Source organism: Peromyscus leucopus, chromosome 17 (assembly GCF_004664715.2).
Source record: "Peromyscus leucopus breed LL Stock chromosome 17, UCI_PerLeu_2.1, whole genome shotgun sequence".
NCBI lineage: Eukaryota > Metazoa > Chordata > Mammalia > Rodentia > Cricetidae > Peromyscus > Peromyscus leucopus.
Genome location: NC_051077.1, coordinates 49,090,944 through 49,116,008, shown reverse-complemented (window position 1 = coordinate 49,116,008; position 25,065 = coordinate 49,090,944).

Genomic DNA, 25,065 nt, shown 5'->3' with positions numbered 1-25,065 from the left:
ATGTACTCACTCATAGGTGGATACTAGATATAAAACAAAGGATGTCTAGACTGTTACTCATAACTCCAGGGAGGCTACCTAGTAAAGAGGACCCTAAGAAAGACACATGGATCACCCAATGACAGAGAAATGGATGAGATCTACATGAGCAAACTGGACGTGTGGAAGGGGGGGTAATGAAGGGCAAGGGTCAGGGGAAAGAGAGTTCAGGGGAGCAGGAGGTCCCAGCTGGATCAAGAACAGAGAGGGAGAACAAGGAAAAAGAGACCATGATAAATGAAGACCCCAAGGGAATAGGAAGAAGCAAAGTGCTAGAGAGGTCCCCTGAGATTCACAAAGATACCTCCACAATAGACTACTGGCAATGATCGAGAGAAAGCCTGAACTGACCTACTCTGGTGATCGGATGGCCAAACACCCTAACTGTCGTGGTAGAAATCTCATCCAATGACTGATGGAAGCAGATGCAGAGATCCACGGCCAGGCCCCAAGTGGAGCTCCAGAAATCCAATTGGCACGAAAGAGGAGGGATTGTATGAGCAAGAGATGTTGAGACCATGATTGGAAAAAGCACAGGGACAAATAGCCAAACTAGTGGAAACACACGAACTATGAACCAATAGCTGAGGAGCCCCCAACTGGATCAGTCCCTCTGGATAAGTGAGACAGTCGATTAGCTTGAACTGTTTGGGAGGGTCCCAGGCTGTGGGACAGGGACCTGTCCTTAGTTCATGAGCTGGCCTTTTGGAGCCTGGGGCCTATGCTGGAACACTTTGCTCAGCCTAGGTGAAGGGAGAAGGGGACTGGACCTGCCTGGCCTGAGTCTACTAGACTGAGATGAATCCCTAGGGGAGTCCTTACCCTGGAGGAGATGGGAATGGGGGATAGATTGGGGGGAGGGCAGGAGGAGGGAGTACAGGGGAATCTGTGGCTGATATGTCAAATTAAATTAAATTATAAAATTTAAAAAATAATAAAAAAAGAAAGAATAGAATTAGCGAATAGATTGCTGGCTATTAAGGATGAAATTTAAACTGGGGTGAAGAAAAGAGGGTGAAGTTTTAAGAGGGCTATTGTAGTTGGAAGTTTTCCTGTGTCCCAGCTGGCCAACGTTTGGGACAAATCTCTCCCACTTGTGTCCCCCAAGTAAACACACACAACCTTATATTAATTATAACTTCTTGGCGATTAGCTCAGGCTTATTACTGACTAGATCTTACACTTATTACCACATAATTCTTATTTATGTTTAAGAAGTACCACATGGCTTGGTACTTTTTCTCAGTCCTGCCTTGTCATTTTGCTTCCTCTGTGTCTTGCTGGTGACTCCTGACTCAGCCTTCCTCTTCCCAGAATTCTCCTTGTCTGCTTATCCCACCTATACTTCCTGCCTGACTACTGGCCAATCAGCATTTTATTTATCAACCAATCAGAGCAACATACACTCACAGCATACAGAACATCCCACAGCACTTCCCCTTTTCTGTCTAACCAAAAGGAAGGTTTTTAACTTTAACATAGTAAAATTACATATAATAGAACAGCTATCAAGCAAGAATTACAGTTACAATATCTAGTCTGTTTGTATTTGGCAAAATTAAAGCAAATATTCTATCTAGCCTATATTTGTGAGTCTAAAGTTTCTAATTTATCTTTTATTATAACCAAGGAAAATTGTAATTATCTAGTCTTCAACTACATCAAAGACCTCAGAAGGATATAATATTACCTAAGTAAACAGGAAATGCTTTGTAAGCAACTTCCAAAATTCTGGAAATGACAGAGACAGCTGCTTGCCTGGACAGTCATCCAAAGTTCCCCTGCAGCATTGGGGCATCCATCTTCAGCCTATAGACCTAGAGTCTCTCAATCACTTCTCCCTGTGTCCTGTGAAATATTTGATAGTCTCTTCTGTGAAGCAGGAACCTGAAGAACCAATTTGCCCTGTTTTGGCAAGTCCAGTGGTCATATTTCCATGGGTCCTGCATGTGCAGTTGGTATAACATTTTACCAGGCAGCCAGTTGAACGCTAGCCAGCCAGGACACAGGAAAACTTCCAGCTACAGGCTATAGAAATTACCATTGTGTGTGCAAAGATATGATGAATTTGTAAAGGACTAGGTAAAAACACAAATGGATGCATATAAAATTGCTGATTTTTAACCATGTCAATAGATTGCTTTAATGCCAAATTCCTGATTGTGACATTGTACTAGCGCCATGGTCCATGCTACATCAAAGGGAAACAGAATAAAGATTTTGGGGGGGGGCAGAATTTTTTCATAGATACATGTGAATCTCAGTTATCTTAAGCATGTTTAAAAATTAAACTTAGAGGAGAATGTATAGCAATGTTCTTTCCCAGGGGAGAATCTATAGAAATGTTTTATCAAAATGACACACAATGGCCAATGTGTAATCTGTACTTAAGGCACATTTTTATAATGCCTAGTATGTTTACAGATGGGTGCATGACACCTAAATCTTAATTTAGCATCTTTTATCAGGCGCTTAAAGCTTAGAAATAGCATCTTTTGGAGATACAAAAGCTCTGTTTTAATTCAGTTATATTCCAGGCCACACACTGAGCTAAATCTCTATAATTCATGATTATATGTGATTTTTACAGTCAATGGAATAAAACTTTGTTGCGTAGCTTCAGAGCATCAAACTGGATAAAGGGGTTGATGATGAAATATTGGCTAATTGATGGGCCTGCTTTTTTATGTTTCTAGGTAACTACCTCATGATGGACATTTGTTCTTTGAAATCCAGAAGCATTTGTGAAAAGCCCCTTGAGCCAATGTAGCTTTCAAAGCTATATCACAATTGTTTAGGAGTTGTTTTTTTATTTTAGGTGGGAGAGTGAAAACCTCTGCCTTAAATCCTTCTTCCAATTTCTTCGTTCAAAAATGGAGCATGAAAAGGAGAGAAGGATTTAAAAGTGCAGGACAGAGATTAATTCATTGAATTATTCTCCATTAGAAACTGAGGAAACCGCCAGGCGGTGGTGGCGCACGCCTTTAATCCCAGCACTCAGGAGGCAGAGGCAGGCTGACCTCTGTGAGTTCCAGGCCAGCCTGGGCTACCAAGTGAGTTCCAGGAAAGGTGCAAAGCTACACAGAAAAACCCTGTCTCGAAAAACCAAAAAAAAAAAAAAAAAGAAAAGAAAGAAAAGAAACTGAGGAAACCATGGGGACCAAACTCATGGAACTGGTGCAGTGTGGTGAGTCTGTGCTCTGGAGTGAAGAGAGCAGGAGTACAGGATTATGATGGGCACTGGGCACTGTAAGAAGGCTTTCATGAAAGCTTGGCATTCCTAGATATGTATTTTAAAATATTTATTTTTGTTTCATGTGCACATGTATTTTGCCTGCATGTATGTACCAGTTGCATCTAGTGTCTCAGGAGGCTAGGAAAGGGTAATAGAACCCCTGGAACTGGAGTTACAGATGGTGGTGAGGCACCATGTGGGTGCTGGGAACTGATCCTAGGTTGTCTGCAAGAACATCAAGTACTCTTAACCACTGAGCCAGCTCTTCAGTCCCATTAAATACATATTAAAAAAAAACAAAAACCATCTCTACCTGACGTTTAGATAATAAATGGAAAAAAAAGAAGTCCACAGCAAATGTGGAGACTCCTGGATAATCCTTAGATTAAATTTATATATGAGTAGGAGTTAAGATTTCTGTTTTATTAGTAGCCAAATGAAAACATATCTTTTAAGATCTTTTCAAATTAACACAGTGATCCTTATTTGTGGATCCCTGCTTTTTATACTACTGTTGTTATATGTTACTTTTGGCTTACATTTAAGGACATTAAAAACAGACAATATTTAGAATACCATGATACAAGATAGTATTTGTTGAATATTTTTGAAGAATGCACATTTTATTTTGTACTCTAGTCGATTTATTTTTGCATACCAGCCCAGTAACACGATGTATGTTTGGAGCACAAGATAAAAGCATTTGCAAACCTCCCCTTGCTTACTGTTATTTTGCATTATGCCAATGCATTATAGTAAGAAGCACTTTAAGGAACAATCCTACAAGTTTACTGAAAGAACTGGGGACTAGCTCAGTGTAGGGTACTTTCCTACACTGTACAGTGCACACAGCAACACACACACTTCTATTCCCAGCACTGCAAATAAGAAAAAAACTCATTGATAAACTACTCTGAGGATGTTGTTCAATTGTTGTTTTTTACAAGATATAAAATTTCCTCTCATTCATTTGTGGACCTCATAGAATGGAGTAGAATAATGGTCATCTGATTTTGGAAAGAATGTGTTGGGGTAGAAGGTATAGAGAGAAACATTAGATAGGAGGACCAAAATACAGCCAGAGAGAAGAAGTTTTACTCTGGTTTTCCAAAGTGTGATAGGATAACTAATGATGAACAGTTGATGATATATTTCAAAACAACTCACAGCATATAAACTCTCCTAACACAGAAATGAATACTGTTGGAGGAGATGAAAGTGACTGCCTCCTTGGCTTGATCGTTACATATTGCATTCACACATCAAATGATCATAGTTTACATTACACATTGCATTCACACATCAAATGGTCATATGAGCACATCATGTCTCAATACTCAAATGAATTTTTGACTGGTCACAGAATAAGAAATAAGCGAGTTTCTCTAAAATAATGGCGATTTCATTTTATGGACTCTAAGTCACAGTGTTTTTTTTTCCCTCCTAGTGACATTTATGCTCCCTCTATCAAATGCACAGATTTTGTAGAATAATTTGAATAATTACATTGCTGTCTCCTAAGCGAACAAGATTGAGTCTGTTTGGGGGAGGATTTCACAGTCATAATTATTCAGACATGGTTCTACGTGAGCAAGTGCTTGGGCCTCTAGATTTATCCCACTATGAGTACAGTATGGTTAGTTTCTTATCTGTAAAGGCAAGATTAGAAGCAGTCAGAGACCAGCAGCCAAAAGTAATGAGTGCTTCAGCCCCGCAGGAGATATTGTCGGAGTGGTGTACCAGATCAGGCACTGTGGAAGCAGGCCAATAGCTACATTTCTAAAATGTCTTCAGTCACCAAGAAAACACGTTTCCTGTTTTCTAGGAAAACCATGGCAATACCCTAACTGATTTCAGATCTTCTGCTGGAATGTAAACAATTATTGAAAAATGTCATGATGTAAATAACTTGTTTGTTTTGTTGTTGTTGTGTTGTTTGGGTTGATGCTGAGGATGGAACCCAGCACCCAGTATATGCCTGGCAAGCACTCTATTGCTGAGTTGCGTCCCCCAGGTTAACAGATTTCTGCAAATGCAACTGAACCATTTCTCTTCTTGCTTACAAATTTATGTTTGTGACTCATTGATTTAAGTAGTCGGAAAATAATGTGGGTTTAATAACCAATAAGAGGTCATTTGTTTTAGATGTCTGGAATAATCATTTATAATGAGGTTAAGTGGGTGTTAGTTTAAAAGGGTTACAGGACATAGACAATCCATCAAAACTAGAAGTGCTTAGCTTTGGTTCATCATTTAAAAACAGATTATTTTTCATCCCTTCTGAATGGAAAATTATGAACACAAGTGGAGGAGATTAGAACAGTGTTCATTTGGTGTGGGTATAAACTAATTTGGGTGGGATGTTTATCCTTCCAAATGATTCAAACACACAGAGAAAGTGAACTGGAGGCTGAGGGGATGGCCTGTTGTATAATGCACTGTCACACAAGAGTGAAGACTGTAGTTTGGGTCCCCAGTACTCACATAAATACTGGGTAGGCACTGTGGCCCTCCTATAATACCAGTGCTTAGTAGACTGAGACAAAGAATCCCATGAGCAAGCTGGCTGGCTAGAATGACTGAATCAGTTCAAGTGAGAAATCCTGTTCAATAAATAAGATAGAAAACATACAAAACAAACAAACAAACAAAAAAAAAACCCCAAAACACCACTTGATGTTAATTTTGGGCTACTGCACACACACATGTGTGTGTCCACACATGTACAAACATACATACACAATGCACACACATACACATGCAAAACTTATTAAAGAAAAACAAAGACTAAGACAATGGCTAAAGAATATCCCCTGTAAAAGAAATCTAGCATGAAGTGTTTTGATAGTTTTGGGATTAGAGATTCCTTTGAGAATTCAGATAAAAGTTATGGACTATTTCTCTTAAAAATGTGTATCAGAAATAGAAAATGTAATATTAAAAATCATATAGACACAAAAAAGACTTCGGATAGCCAGAGCAATCCTCAGCAGAAAGAATGCTGTTGGATGTAAGTACCAGACCAATTTCCAGCTATACTGCAGAATCATAGCAACGAAACCCAGCATGGCCCTGGTACTGAAACAAACACACGGATCAGTGGGATGGAATAAAGGACACATATACAAACCCATGCAGCAGTGGACAGTTACGTTTTTATACAGATGTCAAAAAGATACAGATGAGAAAAGAAAACTGCTTCAACAAATGATGATGGGAAAACTGGATTTCCAGGAAGAAGAACGAAAGAGGACACTTATCTCTCCTTCTGTGTAAAACTCAGCTCCAGATGGATGAAAGACCTTAGTGTGAGACCTGAAACTATGAAACTGTTAGAGGGAAAAATAGGGGGAACACTTCAAGGCCTCAGCACAGACAAGGAATTTCTGAAAAGACTCCAACAGCACACAAAATAATACAAGAATTGATAAATTAGATTTCATAAAATTAAAAAAGCTCCTCATTGCTGAAGTAACAATCACATTAAGAGGGAGCCTGTTGAAAGAGAGAAAACCTTTGATAATGACATATCACACAGGATTAATACCTAGAATATACAGAGAAATGAAAAAAAAAACTGAGAACGAGACAGCAAACAACCCCATCAATAAATAAACTAATAAAACAGAGTTCTCAAAAGATAAGGTACCAATGGCTAATGAACAAATGTTCATTCTTAGTGGCATCAGAGAAACGCAAATTAAAACCACATTGAGATTCCTTCTCAGCCCAGCCAGACCTGTCATCATTTAAAACAAACAAAAACAAAGAGCAAATAACAAGAGCGAGCGAGAATGCTGAGGAAAGGGAGCCTTGTACTCTGTCTAGTGGGAGTGTAAGCCAGTCCAGCCACTACAGAAACAGATCTGCCTGGGACCCAGCTACACCACTATAGCACTCCTGGGTGTTCACCTGAAGGAGCTGAAATCAATAACCAACAAAGATGATTGCACATCAGTGCTAAACTGCAACCAAGTTAGGGAATGGATCCAAAATCTGTCAATGGAAGAATAGGTAAAGAAAATGTCATTTATATAAACCATGGAGGTCTTCTTGGCCATAACAGAAAATCATGTCATTTTCAGGAAAATGGATGCAACTGGAGATAACGGTATTAAGCAAAGTGAGTCAGCCTCAGAATATGGTTTTTTTAAAATTTCATTTGTGGATCCTAGATTTTACATAAGCATATAAAATCATATGTGTATATATGACATGAAGGTAGATGTAAAACCACCTTGAGAGCAGAGGAGTCTAATGAGAGGTGAAATATTTCTAAGTAAATTATATACTTGTGTGAAAAATCCATATGATAGCCAATATCACGTATAATGAATACATACCAACTGGAAGTCTCAGTGGATAGATGTGCTGTGTGCAATCCTCAAGACTGGACTGCAGTTCCCAGATTTCTCAAGATGGCAGAAGAGAAGCAGCTCCAGAGAACTGTGTTCTGATCTACACACACTTACTGTACACACACACATACACACACACTTACTTACACACACACACACACACAAAGGTAATGCAATTTTTTAAAGTCACTAGAAAATTCTAGAAGATTATGACTTGAAGATGACTCTTCCACTATCCTCTGAACACTCATTCAGAGCCTGAGAAGAGCATTGCCAGGTCTTGACAGAAGTGGAGCGTGGCAGCCAGTCCTGACTCTGCTGGGCTCCTGAGTGTAAGAGCAGCCTGTGCTGTTTTCCCAACTGAGTGGATAAGAAACACAAGAAGAGAGGAAAAATCTGAGAACCACCCTGTCCAGTGCCCAAAACAAGAAGATGGCTTCCCAAAGGACTTGAAGGCCTGCCTTGCCTCTTAGGGGTGAGGTGGGCAGAGTCCTCCCAACCTTAGAGGCTGGCAGAAAGGGTAGTGCTTAGAGTTACAGAAATCAGAGTTGGCTCTAGCGATGAATCTTGAAACACACCAATTGCAGTTGGGATTAATACTATCATATGATAATGATTGTTATAGAAGACGTGCCAGAGAGACTATCAAACTCAAGATTAGACAGGATGGTAAGTAAGTATAGTCATTTAGCCAAAACCCAGACTAGCTAGACAAGAGTTTTAAAAGGTGTATTAAGAATGTCAGGGGCTGGAGAGATGGCTCAGAGGTTAAGAACACTGACTGCTCTTCCAGAGGTCCTGAGTTCAGTTCCCAGCAACCACATGGTGGCTCACAACCACCTGTAATGAAATCTAGTGCCCTCTTCTGGCCTGCAGGCATACATGCAGGCAGAACACTGTATACATAATAAATAAATAAATCTTTTTTTTTTTTTTTAAAGAATGTCAGCCAGACCTCGTCAAGGACCCCGCTAATCCCACCACATAGCAGATACAAAATCCAAGGTACAGAGAGCAAAGAAGCTGCCTGAAGTCACATGGCTTCTGCAGAGTGAGATGACACTTAAACACTCAGGCCAAACAGAACAGCCGAGCTGAGCAGCATTTACAGTGCTCGGGTTGCTTGCTCAGTAGTACCTGGGTTTCAGAAACAAGTCTCTGGCTCTCTAGGCCTGAAATGGGTCATCCAGGAAGTACAGTGTGCAGTGTGCATGATTCTATGTTGTTTTCTTCTACTTCCAACATTCCATGAGAAGCTAATAACCTCAAGGAAATGAACATTACTTTTTTATTAAGTGCTTTATTTTACATAGAGCAATCAATTTGCATATTAAAAATAACGTGGGTATAGAGTGCTTTAATATAATTTTAAGCGAAATTAAAAATAAAATCACTCTTTCTAAGTAGGTCAAATGAATATTTGAACTAAACTCATGTCTAAGTCCTATTTTGCGGATCATCAATGGGTACAGCCATTGCCTCGAAGGAGTAATACATATTGGATTCTTTTGTAATGTAAAAACGGCTCTTGGTACCGAGAAAGTTGAATTCACAGATCACCACAGAGAAAACAAACTATCAGAAAGCTGAAACTAGAGAAGAACTTAGTTTCATAGTCTCTTTCAGCACCCATGTGTCCTTTTGTCTATGTTTGATGTGGGTGTCATGGTCCATGTTTGACAGATGTAATAAAATTAAAATTTTCTCAAACTGGATTTTGGCTCTCTCACTGAAGAACAAAATTTTAGCAACAATGCACACCATTGAAAAATATTCTGTCAATTCACAAACATATATATATGGATATATATATTTGCTTTGTCAAGACAGGGTTTCTCTTTGTAACCCTGGCTGTCCTGGAACTTGCTCTGTAGACCAGGCTGGCCTCGAACTCAGAGAGATCTACCTGACTTTGCTTCCTGAGTGCTGTGATTAAAGGCATATGCTACCACTATCCGGCTTAAATTTTTTTATAGCTAGACCCTTGTGTACTTTTAAACAAAATGAACAATATTAAAGTTATCAAACAATTTAAAACTCATTATAAAGTTTTTTTAATGTTTTATTTATTCTTTGAGAATGTGATTATATTCTTTTCGTTCCTCACGTCCTGTGACTCTCTCCACCTCTCTACAGTGTGAAGGTTTTAAGTGTGAAAATGGAATAAATGTTGTCCTAAGTCAACAGAAAAAAAATCTCCAGAGTTTAATGAGTCTCTTGTGACACTGATATTGGAAATACTCTAGTTTAGATTTTTAATATTCTAAATATAGGATAAAATAACATGTAACATGAGCAACAACTAACCACATGCTAACAGTAAGCACAGGTTAATAACCACAGTGGTAGGCAAGTGCTCTACCACTGAAGTACAATCCAAGTCCTCTATGGTCTCACTAAGTTGCCCAGGCTGGCCTTGAACTGACTATGTAGTCTAGTCAGGTCTTAAACTTGAGGTCTTCCTTCACCATCTTGCCTCGGCATCCTGACCACATAGTTAACTTCTTGATGTTGGAAAAGTGGCTCAGTGCTAGAACACTTACCTGGCATGCACAGGTGGTACTGTGTGTCATGTCTGCTCCCACAGAACAAAATGAATGTTTAACTTGGAAAGGATTGTAAATGGATGGAACTGGAAGACATGGTTCGAAGTGAGATAACTCAGACTCAGGCAGACAAAGACCACATATTCTTTTTCATATGTGGATCCAACCTGGCCCACTTTGCTCCTTTGTTGCTGTGGTAAAACACTGACCAAAAGCAACTTGGAGAACAAAGAGTTTATTTGGCCTGCAGGTTATAGTCAAGGAAAGCCAAGGCTCTCAAGACCGGGATGTAGAGGTGGTTAACTGAAGCAAAGCCCCTGGAGGAATGCTGCTTACTGGCTTGCTTCACCTGTCTTGCTCATCGGGGTTTCTTATACAGAGGCCAAAAGGGGACAAGAAAATAAATGTCAAGTTTTAGGAGAGAATCAGCCAGAATGAAATATGTAAGAAAATCTTTTACTTTGTAAGCTAATTAGAAAACAACTTCTAAAATTCACAAAGTTGCCTTCCAGCAACTTCTCCACTGTCTCTGTGTCTTACACAGTTAGTTGATCAAAACTGGGAATTTGACTGTGTGTTTATAGTTCTGCCTTAAAGCATAGAAAACATGCTGCCAGTTCTTCATAATTAAACTCCCTTTCCACCTGTGTTTTTGACAGAACACTTCTCTTTGGATTGAAATTTTAACAAGATGAGACTGTTCTGGAATAATGGGCTTACTTCATGCTCCTGTGCCATATTTAGTTTTGCTTAAGATATTTTCAGCATTAGCTGAATTTTTTTCTTCACTTGTCCAACAGCCAGAAATTTATACTCTTTTTATAGGTAAAGTTGCTGTGGAATAAAAAAAAAAATACTTCAGAAAGCCATTAAAACATAAATTAAAAGACCTTTAAAATTAGTGCTTAAAATGTGCACACCAAAATCAGAACAGGTGTTCCACATTTATTCAGTCTACATCTACATTGTTTTTCTTTTGAGCTCTTCTCTGATCTCCTTTGCTGTGAACACTTCCCTCTGCACACCTGGAAGACAGGACAGGTCGATTGAGCTTACCATATTATTGTTGTTGGTCTTGATCCTAATGGATTAGACAATGCTTGAGTTCCTCTGCCATGCTCAACTTACTGATGTTGATCTAAGGCTCCCTCCAGAGTATGGTGGGAAGAAAGGTATTGCAGAATGAGCTTAGGCTAGACCCGTAATTTCTGTATCAACATTGGTTTGCATTGTGTCCCCTTTACTTTTCTGAGTCTATTTTTCTAGCCGCCCCCCAAAATGTAAGTTATAAACTCAAGGACTTCAAAGATTTATTCTTGTAACCTAATATTTCTCTGATTCTCCAATCCAGTCAGGTAATGCAAACTCAAGTCTCAAAGCCAGTATTCCTTAGTGTGGGTTGTTATCAGCAGCAACACAGCTTCATTTCCTTGAGAAAATGTGACTGATGTGCTTGAGGCATTATTGATAGTCTGAGTGAAGGACAAGAAAATCCTCTCAACTGTTACAGTTTGGTCTGGCTGTACTTCTAATCTCTGCACCCCCAGTCTCAGCAGTCTTCGCTATGGCCTGAGGTATGCTAGGACACAAGGAGCAAACAGATGGCAACTTCACTGCCCATTTGCCAAAAGCCTAGCGTCACGGATGATGTGCGGCGCCATAGGAACATGAGCTTTGGAGTCAGACCACCTTTCACTAGCTTGGGTCTACAGATACTTATGTAGAGCAGAACTGCAAGAGGCTGGGGGGTTGGTGGGGGTGTGGGACAAGATTCTAAGAAGCACAGAAGGTTTTCCCTCTCTGCTCCATTTTAAAGTTCCTTGTGGATAAATATACTGCTGTCCACATAGGTGCCATTTCCAGGCAGGCAGGAATCAGAGGCCTGGCAGTAAACCTTGCCTGTATAAAAGAGAGGTTAGGAGAGGATGGGTAACCCCTTAACAGGTCAAGAAAATTAGGGAACATAAGTGAACAGTAGAGTCACAGACCCTCAGATTATGAAATAGACTGTCACTGTGACTGGCTATAGGGTGGTCTTTCAGTACGCTGTGAATATATGTTGCTCCCATTGGTTAATGAATAATACCAACGGCCTATGGTAGGAGCTGAGAGAGAAATTCAAGCAGAGACACAGGGAGAAGAAAGGCAGAGTCAGGGCAGACGCCATCCAGCTGCCCAAGGAACAAGATGCCAGCAGACCAGTAATGCCACGGCCATGTGGCAAAATCTAGATTAATAGAAATGGGTTAATTTAAGGTGTAATAGCTAGCTAGCAATAAGCCTGAACCGTAGACCAAACAGTTTGTAATTAATATTAAGCCTCTTACTGGTTATTCAGGAACAGGCAGGCGGGCACCAATTATAGACTGAAGTTTCTTGGTCCCACCCAGTCCTGCCCTAGCAGCAGCTTTTTTTTTTTTTTTTTTTGGAAAATAATCACTCAGAGGCTTAATACTAATTACAAACTGTTTGGTCTAGGGCTCAGGCTTATTGCTACCTAGTTATTACATCTTAAATTAACCATTTCTATTAATCTATGTATCATAATGTATATTGTGGCTTCACCTATGTTCTATTACATCTTGCTTCCCTGGAGGCTCACAGCATCTCCCCAACTCTGCCTTTCTTCTTGGATTTTCTGCCTGGCTCTTATCCTGTCTTACCACAGGCCAAGGCAGCTTTATTTATTAACCAATGGAAGCAACATATATTCACAGCATTCAGAAAGCTCAGAAAGACCGTCCCATAGCAGTGATCTAGTCTTTAATAAACTGTGATGCTGACCAGTAGTTATCAATTTATTTCAGCACAATTCATGGTGGGTACTTTAACATTCCCCAGTGTGTGATGGTTAACATTGACAGTCAACTTGACAGGACCTAGAGTCACCGAGGAGACACACTTCTGGGTGTTCCTTAGAAGAGATTTTCTAGATTAGGTTAGTTGAGGTGTGAAGACCTACCCTGAATATGGGCAGCACAGTTCTATGAGCTGAGATCTCTGGATTACATAAGAAGAAACAGGACCTGGGCATCACCATCCACCATCTGACTGCAAATTTTACACAGCCTCAAGCTCCCACCACCACCCTTGGCCACCACGATGGCTGTACTCTCAGGTTGAGCCAAAATGAAACCCATTCTTCCCTAGGTTGCTTTTGTGAAGTAGTTTTGGCAGCAATAAGTAACCAATACTGCTGTGGAATGTTCTTCTGTACTCTGTGAATATGTGTTCCTTTGATTGGTTGATCAATAAAGTCATTTGGCCTATGGCAGGGCAGGATGGAGCCAGGTGGGAAAATCCAAGGGAGATAGTGAAAGGAGAAAGGAGAGGCTGGGGAGACGCCATCCTGCTGTCCAGGGAGCAGCATGTAATGGCACACAGATAAAGCCACAGAACACGTGGCGACACATAAATTAATAGAAATGGTCTGGGTTTAGTTATAAGAGCTAGCTAGCAAGAAGGTTGAGCTATAGGCCATGGCCATACAGTTCATAATTAATATAAGCCTCTGTATGTTTATTTGGGTCTGAGCAGCTGTGGGACCGGATGGGACACGGGAAAATTTACAGCTACATAATACACAGTACAAATGCTTAATTTTCTCTTTTCCTAACTACATTGCTGTCTGTGAATGATTTGTAATCTTCTTCTTCTTCTCCTCCTCCTCCTCCTCCTCCTCCTCCTCCTCCTTCTCCTTAATGCCACTGTTTGAGGAGAACGTAAAGAAAAGACGGGAACTCAAGAGCAGCCCTTGCTAAACTGTGGCCTAATGGCTGAACACTATCACAGGCTAATTCTGTTGTTTTTTCCAGAAAAAATTTTGCCCCCAGAAACTAAGAATTGCTTTCCATAAGCAGTTCTTGGTGATTGTGCATAGTAAGCATTTTCCTTTGATCTTACTTTGACTTTTATTACTGCAGAGAAAACTATTTTATAGTTCCCAAAATTTTACATTATTATAACAAAGTTTTGGGGAAAAAATGTTTTCCAGAGTAGAAATCAGTGGTATCTTTGAAAAAAAAAATACTGTTTCAAATACATTGTTTGATGTTTTTCTCAAGCTCTTGCTTAAAGTGTGAAATTGTTCCCACAGCTCTGGTAATGCTTCTTAAAGTTTTTATTAAAACAAAAAATATAGAGATCTACTGCATGGGAAAAGCTAACTTTAGTAAAAATAGCTGATCTTCGATAGAACTAGTCATACAGCTTTTAAATAATATGTCTAGGTCCTCCAATATGGTTAATGGAAAGCTATACTTCCCCCAAACTAGAGCATTTTTTTTGTATTGTTTTTTGTTTTCTCCAGTACACAGGGCCTATGTACTTGCGGATGGTGAAGCTAGTTAAAAGTTTACTGACTCTATTTCAGAAAAATAATATCTGTTGTTTGACTCTCACTGCCATTATATTTTAATATCTGATGCACATCAGCAAGCACTTATATTCACTGTTCAATTATTTCATTTTTATACCTAAGAAAGAATAAAAATTATTAATTTGGGTAAGTCCACATACATGGGATAAAAAGTGGTTATAATGGGTCTAGCTCTGAAAAAGAAATCAACTGTCTAGGAAATTACAAATATTTCAAGGAATATTAGTGCATGCTTGCCTACATTCTAGATCTTATCAGAAAGACATATGAAAGGATAGCTTGAAAGTTCAATATAAGCAGCTTCATCTAATAATGCTATTATTTTTAAGGAACAAACCCAGGTACTACAGAAGGTAGATTCTTAAGCCAGTAAAGCTCAAGTATGATTTGGCCTTGCTGTTTCTACCTATGTAAACATCAACAAGCTAATTGATTTGATTTCACTTAAATCAAAGTTTGTAATGATCATCTTGAAAATTAGGCAGATATGTTTTTAGCTTTATTATATTCTTGAGAAGAACAAATGAGATAATTCATACAAATATGCCCTGCAGCAGCTAACACATAGCAGATACAAAAAAGTCATAAGTATGTTTAATTCTACATTCTACAAATATTTACTATGTTTGCCACATTTCTAGCCTCATTCTAGAGATATGAGAGTCTGGATTCTCTTTATTGGATTTTCTGGCAGAGAGAAGAGACACAAATGGCAATTTATAGTAATACCCCTTTATCTGAAGGTAACCTTCCAAGATACCCTTGTGTATCTATGCACTCTAAGTTGAAGCAGGCCTTCCTAGGAGGAAGTCTCTTTAAGATTCAGGAAGTAAATGCAACTTACAAGGTTCAGGAAGTAGATAAAATTTACAGGTTTCAGGAAGCTCCTGAAACTTACAGGAATCACAATGCTCCTCCAGCCACTGAGGGATGCAGTTAAATGGAATCATGGGATGTCACCCATGCTGGGGTAGACTTTTGAGTGAGGCAGCTGCCTTTGAGTCACTCATGCTCCTTTAGGTAACCCTTCACCCATACTTCTGCAGCTAACTCCAGTAAACTCATTGGTTTATGTGTGGTTTGAATGAAAATGGTCTCCATAGGCTCACAGGGAGTGGCATCATTAGGAAGTGTGGCCTTGTTGGAAGAAGTGTGTCACTGGGGGTGGGCTTTGAGGTTTCAGATGCTCAAGCCAGGCCCAGTGTCACTCTCTCTGCCTTATGCCTGTGGATCCAGATGTAGAACTCTCAGCTACCTCTCCAGCATCATGTCTACCTGCATGCTGCCATGCTTCTACCATGATGATAATGGACTAAACCTCAGAACCGTAAGCAATTCCAATTAAATGTTTTCCTTTATAAGAGTTGCTGTGGTTATGCTGTCTCTTCATAGCAATAAAATTCTAAGACAACAACCTCACTGAGATTTACCTCCCTTGGAGTCCCCTCTGGAGCTTTGTTTGCTTCCCAGGGTTCTGATTTCTATAATTGATCTTTACTTTTTCTTTTTTTTTTTCTTTCTACAGTAATAAAATTTCTCTTTAAAAGTGATCTTCTGTCTATGAATTTAATTCTTCAAGTTCATGAGGTCAGGTCCTAGAGCTAACTCCTGAGTTATGCACACTACAATGAAATGTCTCTTCCATCCTCAGGGACACTCCCTTTCCCATGTTTCCCTAGGAGAAGTCACAAATACCTCATAGATGCTAAAAATCTCACATCTCAAATAGTACTGAGCCATATATCCATAATATGTATTTTTGTTGTTGTTGGGCTTTGTTTTTGTTTTTTGTTTTTTTTGAAACAGGATTTCTCTAGTCCTGTCTGTCTTGGAACTCGATATGTGTGGTGATATTTTATTTGTGCTGGAATGTTGTGATATTTTATTTGTGCTTTAATAAATAAAACTTACCTGGAGATCAGAGGAAAACCCGAGTCATTATAAGTAAACACAAAAGTCATGCAATGTTAGCACATGCCTTTAATCCTATCACTTAGCAGGTAGGGATCTGTCTGGATCTCTGTGAGTTCAAGGCCACACTGGAAACAGAGTCAGGTGTGGTGGCACGTGTCTTAAATTCCAACACTAGTTAACTATGGTGATCTGGAGGTCTGCACAGACAGACAGGCAGTGACAGAGCTGGGCAGGAGGAGGAAGTGATGTAGCTGGACAGAGAGAGCAAATCAGATGTCAGAACAGCAAGGCATAAAGGCATGGGTAGACAGGAAGTTGCTCACATTTGGAAGCTGAGGTATCAGTGAGGTGAGGTTAGCTTGTGGCTGTTCCTATTCCTCTGATATCTCTCAGGCTTTAACCCTTATATCTGGCTCTGTGGTTTGTTTTTTTTTTTTTAATTTAATAAGACTATTTAGAAATTCATCTACAGATAAGTACACCAGACTGGCCTTGAACTCATAAAGATCCTCTTGCCTCTGCCTCCAGAGTACTGGAATTAAAGGTGTGTGCCACCCTGCCTGTATAATGTGTACTTTATACATGCATCCAGAAAATTCACATTTCTTCCAATTTAACTAAGCATTCAACACACTTGGCCATATTTTTGTACTTTGAGGTATATGACAGCCAAATAACATGAATTTAGTTTCCTTCTATAGTTTCCTAGACAGAAAAGTTCTTCTCGGCGACCTCAGCCTACATTTGTTTCCTGTGAGTGGATAGCTTTTCCCTTTCCACTTAGGAGAAGCACTTGATGGTGCCAGTCAGGGCATCATGATTCTCTGCATTACTATTCTCGCACTCTGGGTCCATTATCAAGTAATACTTGACAAAACTTGTAGGCAGGCTCTGTGAGACAGTGGTAGTTGGTCTTGTGACCTAAGTGGCTGGGCATTAAGTGACTATGAGGCAGGTAGCATGTGCAATGTGAACACAAGAACAAGTGGATGCTTCACATTTCAGTGGGAGAGATTTCATCATGCTATTCAAAGTGCCGTGCAACATCAAATTTACGAATTATTATGGCATGTTCCATTCCACTCTTTCATAGTTTGGAGATACAGTTAACTGAAAAGTGTGGGATGCAAACCCATGGATGGGGAAGGATCCTGTAGTGTGAAAGTATACTAGCAGAAGGTTATGGGTGCACAGCCTGGACAGCAGAGACAGAATGTATTGATGTTTTCGGTGGCTGTAGAGCTGAAATTTCTTGCACTGATACAGTATTTCAGAAATATTTCTTGATCTTTTTTTAACCTATACCAGACTCCCTATGGTAAGATATCTAAGAATAGATTATGTGCTTCTAAAATCTGTGATTTCTTCGGGATTTTGAGGGTGCTATCTAAGAATTATTCTAGTTCTCATCATCAAATCGGGGAACTTAACTCATTTCCAGAAGTTCCAGGACATTTTAAGGGCTCTTAGGTGGTCATATCACCCCATAAGTTGGAGCAATTTTTGCTGTGCCCTGTGGATTTGGGCTCTTGGGTTTGAATGGTGCTGACTCTTCCATAGGCACCAGAATACCTTGTGCAAATAATGGGCCTTCCTGCCTGCCTGCTGCCTCCCTTCCTCTTTCCCTCCCTTCCTACCTCCTTCCCTCCCTCCCTTCCATCCTTCTTTCCCTTCTTTCTTTTTCTTCAATGTTTATTTATTTTTCTTTCATGACAAGGTCACACTATGTAGCTCTGGCTGTCCTGGGAGCTCTGGCTGTCCTGGGAACTCACTAGGTAGCCCAGGTGGCCTTGAACTCACAGAGATCCACCTGCCTCTGCCTGTCAAGTGCTGGGATTTAAGGCATTCATCACTACACCTGGCCCAAGCAGTGGGCTTTTAAAAATATCCATTTCTTCCCTGATGGAAAGAATACCTGACGGCTTTTCTATAAAAGATCTGTGAAGAGTAAAGAGTATGCGTAGGGCATTTGTATCAATGTGTAAATGAACGTGGGCTATTGCTACAGAGAGCTGAAGGGGTCCCAGGCCTCTTTCCTTCTGCTGTGTTTGGTGACCCCTGACCCATGGATCAGAATACTGCACTTAAATCTCCAGGTAGAAAGGAGACAAGAGACAGTATTGGGAATAACCCCTGTTTGTTATTTAGTGGTTTTCTCCTTCCTGGATGGTGAAGGGTGAAGGATGTTTTGTCAGATGAAATGAGAGGCTGTTTTCCCCTTACATGGTTATGACAGCTCTATTTTCTGTGTGCTCATTCATCAGGTTCTCATTTGTTGTGTAAATATGCTTTAGTTCTGACATGACGTGCTCCAGACTTTATGAGCAAATCTGTTGCCATGCTCCCCACAATTTATTTTTTTTTTATCTTTTAGTACATCCATTGGTTTATCCCTTTATCTGATTCTTCTTGTGAAAAGAATCGTGGGAACCAGGACGAGGTAAATGACGACCCTTTTCTGAATACGAAAGGCAGCAAAGGCCTGAAAAGGGAGACATGCCATCTACAGAATAAATCAGGCCCCAACACCGGAAGTGGTAGGAGGTAGTTCACACTAAAACAAACCTGCCGGTTAATTAAAACCCTGCCTACAATGCCTTGTGTGCGTGGTCTCTGTTGTTATTCCAACAGCTCTCTTGCCGTCCTCCAATTTCGAGATGTTATTGTACGGAATGTTCCATTTTGTTAACCACTCCCTACCATGACAAGCTAAAAAACAAGGGTCCTAACACACTCACATAGACATGCACACATATATTAGTACATACCCATGCACACATGTACATGTAAGTACACATGCATGTACACTTACACATATGCATGCATGCACACACATGCATATGTATATGTATACACACACACGTACACTCATCAGGAAACAAGACATATGTTATTCTTTTCAATTACTAACCTCAAATTTATTAGGCTCTAATTTAGTAGTAATACAAATTTCATGGGAGATTGTTTGCTTGTCTAAGGTTTTTAATATCATGAGCTATAAGCTGCACACAGAAAAGTGTACAACAGCCAGTGAGAATTATAGCGAATAACTGTAGAGGAACACAGTGACGTTGCCACACCTTGCACATATTCTCTCCCACTGTCCTCCAAGCCAGATGTCAATGCCTTTCCTTCTGGCTTCAGGCAAAGTCTTGATTTCACAATCATAATTTTCTACATAGTCTCCCAAATATGTCCATATCCCCAGTTAACTCTCTCTCTCTCTCTCTCTCTCTCTCTCTCTCTCTCTCTCTCTCTCTCTCTCTCTCTCTCGTGTGTGTGTGTGTGTGTGTGTGTGTGTGTGTGTGTGAAATTCATGAGTGGAATCCTACAGAATACTGCCATATGTGTTGACTTCCTTTGCTTAACAGCATCTATGGAAAATTTGAGAGTAGAGCCAGGGTTTGTTTTGTTATATGGCTATTGAATGTTTCAGTGTATGAGTATGTCAGGAATTACCTCTTTTACTATCTCTGGACATTTGCATTGTTTCTAGTTTGGGGTAGTTAGGATTAACAAGGCCACAGACATCCGTTTATGCATAATGCATTCTAGTCCCTACCAGCACTCAGTGAGTTCTATTCCTGAGGTTTAAATTGTGAGATGACAACATGTGCCTGTCTACAGCTTTACCAGCTCATTCCAAACTGCTTTCTAAAATGGGTAAGGCAATTTACACTCCTAACTGTGTGTTCAACTTACAGTGTTCCCAGTCTTACAGATCTGTAATGGTTTTTACTATGGTTGTGGTTTGTCTTGCATGTATAAAAACAATTTGAGATTTTGAGTTGATTTTTTTTTTTTTTACAAAGTTTCAGCTCAAATATTTCGTCTTTGCCACTAGAGTCCCTTCCAATTTTGCATCAGTATTTGTTTGAAACGTCTGTTTACTAGTGCATTGTCATTGAGTTTTTGCATTCTCTCCTCGTTTCTATGACTTGCATGTTTACTGCAAACTGGCGTCTTTGGATAGAGGAGCCCTTATTCCAGTTATTCCAATGTGTACAACTGTATCCATTTTGTGTCTTAAATGTGTGCACTTGTCATTTCTTGTTACTGTGACAAAACACCTGTCAAAAGCAACACAGAGAGGGAGGATTTGTTTGGGCTCACAGTTCAAGGGTGGGGAGTCATGGCAACAGAGCCTTGAGGCATTTCCTCTCCCATCTTCTGTCAGGAGGTAGAGAGTAATACACGTCACTCAGCTCCTTGTCACTCAGCCCCAAACTCCAGCCGTGGGACGGTTCTGTCTTCTGTAGGGTGTGTTTCTCCACCTAGTTGATCTAATCGAGAAACTCTCTTTCAGACGTGTCCAGAGGTTTGTTTCCATAGTGACTAACCATCATAATAGGGAAGCAATTTTTTAAACTGGGAAATATTACTTAGCATATAATAAAGAAATCCCTTCCAAACCCCAAGTTCCTGAATACTGTTTCCAGCAGTGTCTACAGAAATTGTTATATATTTGCCTTTTTTTAAAATATTTTTTATTTATTATGTATACAGAGGAGGGTGACAGATCTCATTACAGATGGTTGTGAGCCACCATGTGGTTGCTGGGAATTGAACTCAGGACCTCTGGAAGAGCAGTCAGTGCTCTTAACCTATGAGCCATCTTTCCAGCCCAATATATTTGCCTTTTATATTTAAATTTACAGCCCACCTTCAGGCTACATAGAGGCTTCCGCCTTTATAATTTAAAGATATAGTTTATATCTTTTTATCTTTCTTTCTCTATCTTAAATCTAGGCACCATGTTTTTATATAGGCATTTACATTTAGAAGATCATCTCTGTAAACTCTATTGAACATATTAACTACCTTTATAGACTCTATCTATATATACAGCGAACATATTTTGTTATCCTTGCTGGAGTGAGACTTTACAGCAGGGTGGCTTTGGGATTGACCATGTTCGTATACGTAACTGCTCTTCCATGCTCTGTAAATAAATACAATTAACTCATTTGTTCTGTAAATAAATACAATTAACTCATTTGTTCTGTAAATAAATACAATTAACTCATTTGTTCAGCAAAAAAGATCATCTCAACTCATTTTCCATAGTATGTCAGTAGTAATAATGACAGCAACAATAATAAAATAGCAGAAATATGCTATTTTAAATATTAATTTCATATATTCAGATATACTCATTGGAAACATAGATCTGCTTCTGGGCTCTGCCTCTGTATTGGTCTCATATGTTTGTTTTTCCTGTTTCTGAACCAGTGTTTTCTTAGGTCTTGGTGCTCTAGATTGCTTACGTTGTTTTAAGTGATTATAATATAAAGCATACTGAAAGTATTACAGGGCAGTAAAAGCTAGACCTGTTTTCATCGAGTTTCATGATTGTTAATGATCAAATTAGTGATCAGATTCTACATAGACTTTCAAAATGTAGATAAGCTGTGTTGTTCTTTTAAAACCCGATAAGCAAGTATTGATAATCTCGTCTGAGAAGGCCATTTATAGTAAATAATCGAATGGTGAGGAATGGGGGCGCAGCTCAGTTGGTAGAGTACTTGTCTAGCAGATCAGTTACTTCCTCATTGTGGCTACCAAACATCCGACAAGAAGAAGGGTGGACTTTAGATTACAGCTTAAGCAGGGATATAAGCCACTGTAACAGGGAAGGCATGCTATTGCTTCTGTGACTAAGAAGTGGAGAGTGGAGAGAAATGAGATCTAGGAGAAACAGAACCTCCCAGCCCAGTGACCCACTTCCTCTGTCATGATGTTACAGCCTTCTACATGAACTCCACCAGCTGGGGACAATATTTTCAAATGTAGAAATTTAGGGGGGCTTATTTCAAATTCAAACCACAGCACCTAGCATGCACGAAGCCTGGATTTGATGCCCAGCACTGCATAAATAGAATGGGGTTGAGCATGCCTACAATCCTAGTACTGGGAAGGAAAAGGCAGGGGAATCTTAATTCAAGGTCATTCATAACCTGGCATCTTAGTCAAGATTCTATTGCTCTGAAGAAACACCATAACCAAGGCAATCCTTATAGAGAAAGCATTTTACTGGGGCTCACTTACAGAGCTTTCATCCATTATCATCATGGTGAGGAGCATGGTGACACACAGACATGGTGCTGGAGAAGTAGCTGAGAATTCTACATCCTGATCCACAGGCAGCAGGAAGAGAGAGGCACTGGGTTTGAGTTGCGCTTTTGAGACCTCCAAGCTCACCTTAAGTGGGCACACTTCCTCAAACAAAGCCACACTTACTCTAAGAAGGCCATGCCTCCTAATCCTTCTCAAGTAGTGCCACTCCCTGATCACTAAGAATTCACACATATGAGCCTGGGGCGCAGGGGTCATTCTTATTCAAAGCACCACATCTTGCCTGGAGACCTTGCCCCTTTCTCCCAAAGAATCAAACTGGGAAATAGCAGTGAAGTGGCTCTTAATCACGGGTTCACATCAGAATAGGTTTTGGAATCTTTCAAAATTCACATCAAGTTGTTTAGTCCCAAGTTAGAATATGGGTCAGACATGGATATTTATATGCAGCTCTATGTGTGGTTCTATTCATCATTCATGTATGGTCCAGAGCCAAGAAGATAGTTTTAATTTCCAGACCTAGCATCAATTCACTTATAACTTTGTATATACTACTTAAATTTTCAATATGCTCAACCACAAAATGGGATGGATCACATCAACTTTAATGGGTTTCAAAGACTTGTTAAATATTAAATCTCATTTCTCTTCCATCTTTAATCTTGGCTTACTAACTATAAATTGAAAAGTAATAAATTTTTAGTGGGAAGATTTATAGGAAGTATCTAAATAAAACTGGTTATGTAGCAGTGTTTATGAAATACAAAACATTATTTAAATATAAGACACTTCAATCTAAAATTAAATACAATGTTATTGTATTAATTATTTTTGTTTTGTTATTTGTGTGTGTGTGTGTGTGTGAGTGTGTGTGTGTGTGTCTGTGTCTCTGTCTGTGTCTGTGTGTGATATGCATGTGAGTGCAGGTGCCCCAGGAAGCAGGAGACATTGGATCTGCCTGGAGACAGAGTTACAGGTGGCAGACATGGGTGCTGGGAATGAAGCTCAGGTCCTCTGGAAGAGCAGTACAGACTCTTAACCACTAACCTATCTATATATCCAGTGCCAGATTTTTAAATTTGCTCTCATGTTAAGAAGAGGTTAGGGAACAAGGACTGATGAATTTAGTTAACATAAGACACAAGGGCAAATTTGAAGCGATTAAATCACATAAGCAGGAAGACTGGAAATGACCTTTCTTACTCTCTCCAGGCAATTCATTTCCCTTGTGACCATCGGTCAAATGGCATAAATGACAGAGGACATGTGGGAGGGCTCTTCCTCCAGTGCTGAGAGCAACTCATCAGAGATCTCCCAACAGGAATCACTGAGAGTCTCTGCCACTTGGTGGTTTCCTGGTTTACTTGGTGTTGTTTGGCAAGCAATAGCATGGCCAGAAAACCCAAATCAGAAGGGACAGATACAAGCTGGCTACAGTGCCACTAGCAGCAGCCACAATGCCACTAGCAGCCTCCACACAGTCCTGAGAAAGCCTCTTCCTCCCAGTAAGCTAGCTTTGTCCCCAAGCCAACTGTCTGTGTAGAAAGGATTTTGTTCTCCAGGCAAACCAAAGTGTTGGGATATCACCTACAAAGTCACTTAAATGTTCCCGATGTACATAGAAAACTTCCACACTGGACACCTTCTCTAAGTCAATCTAAGTGTAGCTAACAAGCTTACTCTTCCAAGTATGTCCAAAGTGATGCTCATGAGCCAACAGCCATATTCAAGAAGAACTATTCCATGCATAATTAGACTTGTAACCTCGAAACTGAAAAGAAGTAGGATTTTGGATATGCTAATGTTTTTTATGGAATGATGAATGTCATCCAACATTCTGTTTACAGTTATATTTGATTAATGTTAGCTCCTTTATCAGTTAAAATATTTCTCATTCTTATTAAGTATTTAAAAATAACTTTTGAGATTGAGGGTTGAGCTCAGTGATAAAGTCCTTGTCTAATATGCACAAAAGCCCTGGACGTCATCACCAGCTGAATAGATGAATGAATAATTTTATTTTGAATACATCCATTGTATATTATATAGACAAAGAAACAGAACAACAGCAAATTCTGCACTAGTTTTGAAGTACGTCATATGCCTGACTAAATCAGAATTCTCTCCAATTCTTCCTAGGAACTTTAACTTACTTTTAAGTCTTCATCTAGATGTTCTTATGACAGTCTTCAAGAATATTCTGTTGGTCCTAAGTACCTCCCAGAACACCATGAACCTACACTGATGGACACACGCACCTGTCCTGCCTGCAAAATGATGTATTTCTGCATGTTCCATCCTCCACAGCAGCAGCAGTCTGTAACTGCCTGCATCACCAACAGGCTGTAGCAACGGCTGCGCTGTTCATTAAATGTCAGTTTGATGAGACTCAAAAACACAGTCTTCAGCTATTCTGATAAATTGATGGTGGGGTGTTCATGTTCTGCTTCATAAAGACTGGACACCTGTTCTCAATTTCTCCCCCACCTAAGCTCCAGCCAAGAATGCTGTTAAGTAAGT